The sequence below is a fragment of the Arachis stenosperma genome, chromosome 4 (assembly GCF_014773155.1).
Source record: "Arachis stenosperma cultivar V10309 chromosome 4, arast.V10309.gnm1.PFL2, whole genome shotgun sequence".
In the NCBI taxonomy this organism is placed as follows: Eukaryota; Viridiplantae; Streptophyta; class Magnoliopsida; order Fabales; family Fabaceae; genus Arachis; species Arachis stenosperma.
The window spans coordinates 85,380,359-85,391,841 of record NC_080380.1 but is presented as its reverse complement, the minus strand read 5'-3'; positions in this window follow the sequence as shown (position 1 = coordinate 85,391,841).

Below are 11,483 nucleotides of genomic sequence, written 5' to 3'. Positions count from 1 at the left end.
GAATGCTTGCCTATACAAGACTAGTTCGGTTAAAGATCACAAAGACTTTATCAGTAATAGCACAAATAACCTTGACAATAAGAAAACAGAAGACAAAGAATGAAAGGCTAGCATCAATGACAAAGTTTGGATATGTGTCTGGTGATTGATTAGGAGACATACTTGGGCTAGTAAATCCGAGGGGTGCTTCATCACCCGATAACTTGAGTTAACTAACTCGGGATTCGATTGAAAACTCACAATCAAGAGTACTCTATAACAGAACATTAGCAACCCAAAGAGGTGCTGGACACCACTATCCAAACAAAAATTTCAATGTTATATGCCTGTGATTGAATGTGTTAAGGAGAGAGGCTTGAGTTAGTAAATCTTTAAGAGTGTCTCAACACTAACAACTTGAACCAACTGGTTTGGGATTGTTGATGAAAGCTTATGATAAGAGCCGCCTTAAGACAAGATTCGAGCTTAATTGAAGAAAAAAATGGAAAGAAAAAAAGAGAAGCAGAAAAAAATGGTTCAAGGATCATGTGCTACGTATAGAAAAGGAAGTCTAGTGAAGTTAACCAATTTAGTATGAAGCAAGCATTTTAATTGAAAAATTGAATAGCCATGTTCATTTACAATAAATCAAGGACCACACAAATGATGGATGACATGTTCAATGAAAAATTCTTCTCTGGAAAAACATTCAAGTCTTACATCTTAGATTCTTGTGACAAAGTCCTTTTATTTTGCTTGAGGACAAGCAACACTTTAAGTTTGGTGTTGTGATGCAAGTGCATATTTGCTATATTAGTTTTAGTTTAGTTGGTTTTAGCTTAATTTCACTCATTTTCTCAAATAAACAAGTCCTTTTATGAGTTTTGTCTCCATAAATAAACAAGTCCTTTTATGAGTTTGTCTCCATGCATGAGAATACCAAGGAACATGTTGATTCTAGCCAAATTCATGCAAATGATTTAAGGAAAGCATATATGATGAGTATGAATGAATCTCATGAAATTTATGCATGAATTGGTAAGACTTTGAAGCTATTTCCCTTGTGATGATAGGTGATGAAACAAGAAAGCATGGAAGCAAGAATGATGCAAGCTGGGCAAGAAGAAGTTGGCGTTGCCAACTTGGAGATAGGGGGCGTGTTCATGGCAACGCCAGGCAGCCCTGAAGTAGAGAAGTTGGCGTTTGCCAACTTGGAGATAGGGGGCGTGTTCTGGCAACGCCAGGCACCTTGGAAGAGCATATGTTGGCGTTGCCAAACTTGGAGAAGGGCTGCGTTATTGGAGGCAACGCCAGCAGCCTTGGAAGAGAAGTGGCGTGCCAACTTGGAGAAAGGAGTGAGTTTTTATGGGCAACGCACACAGCAAGGAACTTGGGCCATGAAGGAGCTTCGGGGGCGTTGCCAACGTGGGGGAATGGCGTTATTCAAGGCAACGCCAAGCACAAGAATGAAGCCTTGAAGAGGCTCGAGGGCGTTGCCAACGCCAAGAACCATGGCGTATTCAGGCAACGCCAAGCAACCTTGGCACCATAGGAAACAACCTCGAGCACGTTGCCAACGCCCTATCATGGCGTGTCCTTGGCAACGCCAGAAATGGTTGCTTGGCTAGGCACCGCCATTCACGTTGCTAACGCCAGGGAGGAGTGCCTTCACGTTGCTAACGCCAGGGAGGAGTGCCATTCAACGTGTTAACGCCAGGAGGAGTGCCAACCACGTTGCCAACGCCAGCTTCAGGCGTGTCAATGGCACGTGGGAAGCAATATTTGGAGCTAGGAAAGAGCATCGAGCACGTTGCCAACTCAAGAAAGCATTGGCGTGTTTTGGTAACAACGCCAGGAAGCTTTGGATGGTGAAGAGCACGTTGCTAACTTGGAATATAGGGGCGTTATCCACAACAACTCCAACAAGGCAGCTGACCTTACTCCTTCAATGGAAGATATCTTGAGCTACAGAGATCCAAATGAATGCTTCAGTTGCGTTGGAAAGCTAACATTCAGAGCTTTCCAACAAATATATATAGTCTATGGTGGAGCACAAAATTGAAGCCAAACCAGAGTCATCTTTAGGCCCTAAAACAAGAACATGAAGTTGAAATTCAAGAAGGCTAGAGATGAGCCCTGGAGTGGGGCACGAGCACGTTGCCAACGTGCTAGCAAGGGTGCGTTTTGGTTGGCAAATGGGTGCGTTTTTGGCAACAACTTGGCAGCTGACCTTACCTTCTTTGAGGAAGCATAACTTGAGCTAGGAAAGTCCAATTGAGGTGATTCCAGTGGCATTGGAAAATAGACATCAAGAGCTTTCCAATGATGTATAGTAGTCCATATTGAAGCAGAAGGTTGACACTCAAATTCTGGGCTACATTTAGCATGAAAGTAGAGCCAAGAAGAGAAGCAAGTTGTTAGCAACAACTTGGGCTAGCAACGCCCAAGCCTCAAGCTAACTCCAGGAAATTGTGATGCACGTTGCCAACGTGCATTAAGGCCAGCGTTTGACAAAAACGCCAAGCCATTGGGCCAGAAGCATGATGAATGAACTCTTCCTTTCCAAGTCTAGCAACACTTCTTCCAATTGAGCCAAGAATCAACAAGAGGAAGCCATATTGCTAACCCAATTCAAGATCTTTGAAGAGTTTGGGAATAGTATAATAGAGATTGAGTTTGTACTTAGTGGAGACTTTTGACACTTAGAATTTAGACTCTTAGCACTTTATTTTGAGACTCTTTAGTACTTCCGGGAGGATACCGGAGAGCATTTTTGGGGTTCTTCTTGGAACTTCTCTTCTTCATTTCTTAAGCTTTAAGCATTTCCTTATTTTTTTCATCTTTCTTGCATTTAGTTTAATTTTGATTTATGGCAATTGTTGTTGAAATTGGAGTATGACTCACTAAACCCCTTTCATTAGGGGGGAAGAGCTCTGCTTGTTGGATGCATGGTGAACTCATCTTTTCCTCCTCAATTCTAGTGGTTGATCTAAAGAGGGAAACTCTTGTTCTTCAAGATTCAACCACCATCGAGAGAGGGGTTAATCTATATGAATTATGTGGTGAATTTGAGGAATGAGCCACATAATTCAGTTAGAGTTCATCCTTCATAATTCTTAATCAATACCCTTGGTTAGTATGTGAGATGTAACTTCCTTGGTTGAGATTATGGGAGTTGTGTGGCTGGATTAGATTTGAGCTATCTCTTCATGAACACTTAGATCACGAGAGTGGCAATGGTCATGTGAGAGAAATTGAATCACCAAGAGATTGGGATTCAATTACCCTGCCATGGATCTACACCCATGATGAGAAGGATTTGACTAACATCAATTCATGAAAACTGCATCTCTGATCCCTAATGATCCTCTCTATCATTACTTCTTATTTCTTTTGCTTCTAGTTGTTTGATACCATAACCCAATTCCCTTGTTACATTCTGTCAATTTATTATTTTGTCATCTACATTTTGTTCCTTAATTCTTGCTATTTACTCTTATGTTCTTTAAGTTTCTGCACCCTTAATTCCTTGCCATTTATTTTGTCATTAAGTTTCTTGCAATTAAGTTCCGTTAGTTACTTTCATTTTATTTTATATTCCTGTTCTTAAACTCTTGCCATTTAAATTCTTGCAATTTTGTTCAAAATTCACATTGCTCATAAAATCAAAACTATGTTCGCTTGACTAAATCTACCATTTAACTAAAGTGCTTAATCTACCAATCCTCGTGGGATCGACCTCACTCCTAGTGAGTCTTATTACTTGATGCGACCCGTATACTTGCCGGTTATACGTGAAATCTAAATTTTACGTATCACCATTGATGATGGTGATCCTACATACAGCTTGCCATGGAAAGAGTAAGAAGGATTGGATGAAAGCAATAAGAAAGTAGAGATTCGAAAGGATGCTAGCATCTCCACCACGCCTATCTGAAATTCCACTATTGATTTACATAAGTATTTCTATCCCTTTTTATTTTCATTTATATTAATTTTCGAAACCCATAACCATTAATCTGCCTAACTGAGATTTACAAGGTGACCATAGCTTGCTTCATACAACATCTCTGTGGGATCGACCCTTACTCACGTAAGGTATACTTGGTGACCCAGACACTTGCAGGTTAAGTTGAACGGAGTTGGTGGAAAGAAAGTGCTGAGTTAATTTTTTATGCACATGCCAAAGAGCATTATTGTTGATCCCAATTCGTCCACCAGCGTTCAAACGCCCAGTGAGGAAGGAAAACTGGCGTTTAAACGCCAGCCAGGGTGCCTGGCTGGGCGTTTAACGCCCAAAAGGGTAGAGTTTTGGGCGTTAAACGCCAGAATGGATACCATTCTGGGCGTTTAACGCCAGGATAGCACAAGAGGGAAGATTTTGTTTTTAACTCAAATTTTTTTCCAAGTTTTCAAAATTTTTCAAAATCAAATCTTTTTCAAATCATATCTTTTCAATCATATATTTTAAAAAATCAATTCTTCTATTTTCAAAAAATACTTGCTAACAATGAATGATTGATTCAACATTTCAAGTATGTTGCCTTTTCTGTTGAGAAAGGTTTAATGTCTGAATCATATCTTTCTTGTTAGGCAGGTTATTATTTTTTAAAATCAAATCTTTTTAAATTGTTTTTCAAATCATATCTTCTCAATCACATCTTTTTAAAAACCATAACTTTTCAATCATATCTTTTTTATTTCTAATTTCAAAATCTTTTTCAAAAATCACTTGATTTCTTTTCCACTCTTAGTTTTCGAAAATCAATTAGTATTTTTCAAAATGTTTTAAAATCTTTTTAATTTATTTTCGAAAATTTCTTCCCCTCTTCTCACATCCTTCTATTTACGGACTAACACTACTCCTCAATGCACAATTCGAACTCCATCTTTCCTTGATAAGTTTGAATTTTCTACCTCTTCCTTCTATTTTTCTTTTCCTCTGACACCTCAAGGAATCTCTATACTGTGACATAGAGGATTCCATATTTCTTGTTCTCTTTCTTTCTATGAGCAGGAGCAAAGACAAAAGCATTCTTGTTGAGGCTGATCCTGAACCTGAAAGGACCTTGAAGCAAAAGCTAAGAGAAGCTAAGGCACAACTCTCTGTAGAGGACCTAACAGAAATCTTCAAAGAAGAAGAACCCATGGCAGCCAAAAATAACAACAATGCCAACAATGCCAACAATGCAAGGAAGGTGCTGGGTGACGTTACTGCACCTACTCCCGACTTCTATGGGAGAAGCATCTCTATCCCTGCCATTGGAGCAAACAACTTTGAGCTTAAGCCTCAATTAGTTTCTTTAATGCAACAGAATTGCAAGTTCCATGGACTTCCATTGGAAGATCCTCATCAGTTTTTAGCTGAATTCTTGCAAATCTGTGACACTGTCAAGACTAATGGGGTTGACCCTGAGGTCTATAGACTTATGCTATTCCCTTTTGCTGTAAGAGACAGAGCTAGGATATGGTTGGACTCACAACCTAAAGAAAGCCTGAACTCTTGGGAAAAGCTAGTCAATGCCTTCTTGGCAAAGTTCTTTCCACCTCAAAAATTGAGTAAGCTTAGAGTGGAAGTCCAAACCTTCAGACAGAAGGAAGGTGAATCCTCTATAAAGCTTGGGAAAAGATACAAACAATTGATCAAAAAGTGTCCTTCTGACATGCTTTCTGAATGGAGCATCATAGGTATCTTCTATGATGGTCTGTCTGAACTGTCCAAGATGTCATTCGACAGCTGGTCGGCGAAATTGTGAACTATACTTTTTCACAACTCTCATAGTCCCTGGTAATGGCTCCAAAAACTTGGTGCGCTTAATACCATGGCATTACACAACTTCGCACAACTAACCAGCAAGTGCACTGGGTCGTCCAAGTAATAAAACCTTACGTGAGTAAGGGTCGATCCCACGGAGATTGTTAGTAATGAAGCAAGCTATGGTCATCTTGTAAATCTTAGTCAGGCAAACTCAGATATATATGGTGATGACGAAAATAACTAAAGATAAAGATAGTGATACTTATGTATATCATTGTGATGAACGAAATAACATAGAAGATAAAGATAGTGATACTTATGTATCATTGGTGTATGAGCTTCAGACAAGTGTATGAAGATGCCTTCCCTTCCGTCTCTCTGCTTTCCTACAGCCTTCATCCAATCCTTTCTACTCCTTCCATGGCAAGCTCGTGGGTCTCACTGTTGTCAGCAGCTACCTCCCATCCTCTCAGTGAAAGCGATTGCATATGTCCTGTCACGGCATAGCGGAATTCATCTGTCGGTTCTCAATCAGGCGCGGAATAGAATCCATGATTCTTTTGCGTTATCGCTAACGCCCCCGCCCTCAGGGTTTGAAGCACGTCACAGTCATTCAGTCATTGAATCCTACTCAGAACACCACAGACAAGGTTAGACCTTCCGGATTCTCTTGAATGCTGCCATCAGGTCCTGCCTATACCACGAAGACTCGAAGAATCCAAGAGATATTCACTAAGCCTCGAATGCTTGAGAACAAGAATGGTTGTCAGTCACCTTGTTCATAGGTGAGAGTGGTGATGGGCGTCAATCATCACCATCATCATGTTGAAGGTGAGACGTCAAGTGAGAGTGATCTTGGTAAAAGAACAAGCGGAATTGAATGGAAGAACAATAGTAATTGCATTAATACTCGAGGTACAGCAGAGCTCCACACCCTAATCTATGGTGTGTAGAAACTCCACCGTTGAAAATACATAAGAACAGGGTCTAGGCATGGCCGAATGGCCAGCCTCCCAGAGGTCTAAGATAGCATAAAACAAAGATAGCTACCAAAGTCTCGATACAAATACAATAGTAAAAGGTCCTACTTATAGATAACTAGTAGCCTAGGTGTACAAAGATGAGTAAATGACATAAAAATCCACTTCCGGCCCACTTGGTGTGTGCTTGGGCTGAGCAATCAAGGAAATTCGTGTAGAGAACTTTTCTGGAGTTAAACGCCAGCTCCCATGCCAGTTTGGGCGTTTAACTCCAACTTTTATTCCTGTTCCGGCGTTTAACGCTGGAATTCCTGAGGCCGGATTGCTTTGCGGGTTTGGGCCATCAAATCTTGGACAAAGTATGGACTATTATATATTGCTGAAAAGCCCTGGATGTCTACTTTCCAACGCCGTTGAGAGCGCGCCAATTGGGCTTCTGTAGCTCCAGAAAATCCACTTCGAGTGCAGGGAGGTCAGAATCCAACAGCATCTGCAGTCCTTTTTGGTCTCTGAATCAGATTTTGCTCAGGTCCCTCAATTTCAGCCAGAAAATACCTGAAATCACAGAAAAACACACAAACTCATAGTAAAGTCCAGAAAAGTGAATTTTAAATAAAAACTAATAAAAATGTACTAAATCTAACTAAAGATATCAAAAACATACTAAAACAATGCCAAAAAGTATACAAATTATCCGCTCATCACAACACCAAACTTAAATTGTTGCTTGTCCTCAAGCAACTGAAAATCAAATAAGATCAAAAGAGAGAATATGCAATGAATTCCAAAACATCTGTGAAGATCAGTATTAACTAGATGAGCGGGCTTTTAAACCTTCTGTCTCTGAACAGTTTTGGCATCTCAATCTATCCCTTGAAATTCAGAATGGTTGGCTTCTTTAGGAACTCAGAGTCCAGATAGTGTTAATGATTCTCCTAGTAAAGTATGATGATTCTTGAACATAGCTATTTATTGAGTCTTGGCTGTGGCCCAAAGCACTCTGTCTTCCAGTATTACCACCGGATACATACATGCCACAGACACATGATTGGGTGAACCTTTTCAGATTGTGACTCAGCTTTGCTAAAGTCCCCAATTAGAGGTGTCCAGGGTTCTTAAGCACACTCTTATTTGCCTTGGATCACAACTTTATTTCTTTTCTTTTTCTTTCTTTTTTTTTTTTTCGATTTTTTTTTTTTTTTTTTTGGTTTTTTTTTTTTTTTTTTTTTTTTTTTTTTTGAATAGCTTTTCTTGCTTCAAGAATCATTTTATTGATTTTTCAGATCCTCAGTAACATGTCTCCTTTTTCATCATTCTTTCAAGAGCCAACATTCATGAACCACAAATTCAAGATACATATGCACTGTTTACACATACATTCAGAGAACAAAAATATTGCCACCACATCAAAATAATTAAACTATTATAAAATTCAAAATTCATGCAATTCTTCCTTTTTCAATTAAGCACATTTTTATTCAAGAAAGGTGATGGATTCATAGGACATTCATAACTTTAAGGCATAGACACTAAGACACTAATGATCATAAGACACAAACATGGATAACATAAAGCATAAAAATTTCGAAAACAAGGGAATAAAGAACAAGGAAATCAAGGAATGGGTCCACCTTAGTGATGGCGGCTCTTCCTTGCTTTTGAAGGTCCTATGGAGTGCTTGAGCTCCTCAATGTCTCTTCCTTGTCTTTGTTGCTCCTCCCTCATGATTCTTTGATCTTCTCTAATTTCATGGAGGAGAATGGAGTGTTCTTGATGCTCCACCCTTAGTTGTCCCATGTTGGAACTTAATTCTCCTAGGGAGGTGTTTAGTTGCTCCCAATAGTTTTGTGGAGGAAAGTTCATCCCTTGAGGAATCTCAGGGATTTCTTGATGAGAGGGTCTCTTGTGTATTCCATCCTTTTCTTGGTGATGGGCTTGTCCTCATCAATGGGGATATCTCCTTCTATGTCAACTCCAACTAAATAACAGAGGTGACAAATGAGGTGAGGAAAGGCTAACCTTGCCACAGTGGAGGTCTTGTCCGCCACCTTATAGAGTTCTTGGGCTATAACCTCATGAACCTCTATTTCCTCTCCAATCATGATACTATGGATCATGATGGCCCGGTCTATGGTAACTTCGGACCGGTTGCTAGTGGGAATGATTGAGCGTTGTATGAACTCTAACCATCCTCTAGCCACGGGTTTGAGGTCATGCCTTCTCAATTGGACCGGCTTTCCTCTTGAATCTTGCTTCCATTGTGCGCCCTCTTCACATATGACTGTGAGGACTTGGTCCAACCTTTGATCAAAGTTGACCCTTCTAGTGAAAGGATGCTCATCTCCTTGCATCATAGGCAAGTTGAACGCCACCCTCACACTCTCCGGACTAAAATCCAAGTATTTCCCCCGAACCATAGTAAGATAATTCTTTGGATTCGGGTTCACTCTTTGGTCATGGTTCTTTGTGATCCATGCATTGGCATAGAACTCTTGAACCATCAAGATTCCAACTTGTTGAATGGGGTTGGTGAGAACTTCCCAACCTCTTCTTTGGATCTCATGGCGGATCTCCGGATATTCACCCTTTTTGAGTAAAAAGGGGACTTCGGGGATCACCTTCTTCAAGGCCACAACTTCATAGAAGTGGTCTTGATGCACCTTTGAGAGGAATCTATCCATCTCCCATGACTCGGAGGTGGAAGCTTTTGCTTTCCCTTTCCTCTTTTTAGAGGTTTCTCCGGCCTTTGGTGCCATAATGGTTATGGAAAAACGAAAAAGCAACGCTTTTACCACACCAAACTTAAAATGTTTGCTCGTCCTCGAGCAAAAGAAGAAAGAACGGAGTAGAAGAAGAAGAAATGAGGAAGAGGGGGAGGGTAGTGTGTTCGGCCAAAGGGGGAAGAAGTGGTCTTTAGGTTGTGTGAAAATGAAGGGTTGAAGAAGGGTATTTATAGGAGAGGGGGGGTAAAGGTTCGGCCATTTGAGGGTGGGTTTGGGAGGGAAAGTGGTTTGAATTTGAAGGGTGAGGTTGGTGGGGTTTTATGAAGGATGGATGTGAGTGGTGAAGAGAAAGATGGGATTTGATAGGTGAGGGGTTTTTGGGGAAGAGGTGTTGAGGTGATTGGTGAATGGGGGAAGAAGAGAGAGAGTGATGGTAGGGTCCTGTGGGTCCACAGATCCTGTAGTGTCAAGGAAAAGTCATCCCTGCACCAAAAGTTGCTCAAAATCACGTTTTGAGCCATTTCTGGCGTTAAACGCCGGGCTGGTGTCCATTCCTGGCGTTTAACGCCAGGTTGTTGCCCTTTACTGGCGTTTAACGCCAGTCTGGTGCCCTTTTCTGGCGTTAAACGCCCAGAAAGGTGCCAGACTGGGCGTTAAACGCCCAACTGCTAGGCTGACTGGCGTTTGAACGCCAGCAGCATCTTCCTCCAGGGTGTGCTGTTTTTCTTCCTGTTTTTCATTTTGTTTTTGCTTTTTTCATTGTTTTTGTGACTTCTTATGATCATCAACCTACAAAAAAAGATAAAATAACAAAAGAAAATAATTAATTATAAACATTGGGTTGCCTCCCAACAAGCGCTTCTTTAGTGTCATTAGCTTGACAGAGGACTCCCATGGAGCCTCAGAAACACTCAGAACCGTGTTGAAACCTCCCAACACCAAACTTAGAGTTTGAATGTGGGGTTTCAACACCAAACTTAGAGTTTGGTTGTGGCCTCCCAACACCAAACTTAGAGTTTGACTGTGGGGGCTCTGTTTGGCTCTGTTTTGAGAGAAGCTCTTCATGCTTCCTCTCCATGATGATAGAGGGATATCCTTGGGTCTTAAACACCATGGATTCTTCATTCACTTGAATGATCAACTCTCCTCTATCAACATCAATCACAGCCTTTGCTGTGGCTAGGAATGGTCTGCCAAGGATGATGGATTCATCCATGCACTTCCCAGTCTCTAGGACTATGAAATCAGTAGGAATGTAATGGTCTTCAATCTTCACCAAAACATTCTCTATAAGTCCATGAGCTTGTTTTCTTGAATTGTCTGCCATCTCTAATGAGATTCTTGCAGCTTGCACCTCAAGGATCCCTAATTTCTCCATTACAGAGAGGGGCATGAGGTTTACACTTGACCCTAAGTCACACAAGGCCTTCTTGAAGGTCATGGTGCCTATGGTACAAGGTATAGAAAACTTCCCAGGATCCTGCCTCTTTTGAGGTAGTTTCTGCCTAGACAAGTCATCCAGTTCTTTGGTGAGCAAGGGAGGTTCATCCTCCCAAGTCTCATTTCCAAATAACTTGTCATTTAGTTTCATGATTGCTCCAAGGTATTTAGCAACTTGCTCTTCAGTAACATACTCATCCTCTTCAGAGGAAGAATACTCATCAGAGCTCATGAATGGCAGAAGTAAGTCCAATGGAATCTCTATGGTCTCGTTTTGAGCCTCAGATTCCCATGGTTCCTCATTGGGGAACTCACTGGAGGCCAGTGCACGCCCATTGAGGTCTTCCTCAGTGGCGTTCACTGCCTCTCCTTCCTCCCAGAATTCGGCCATGTCTATGGCTTTGCACTCTCCTTTTGGATTTTCTTCTGTATTACTTGGGAGAGTGCTAGGAGGGAGTTCAGTAACTTTCTTGCTCAGCTGACCCACTTGTCCTTCCAAATTTCTGATGGAGGACCTTGTTTCATTCATGAAACTTTGAGTGGTCTTTATTAGATCAGAGACCATTGTTGCTAAGTCAGAAGTATTCTGCTTAGAACTCTCTG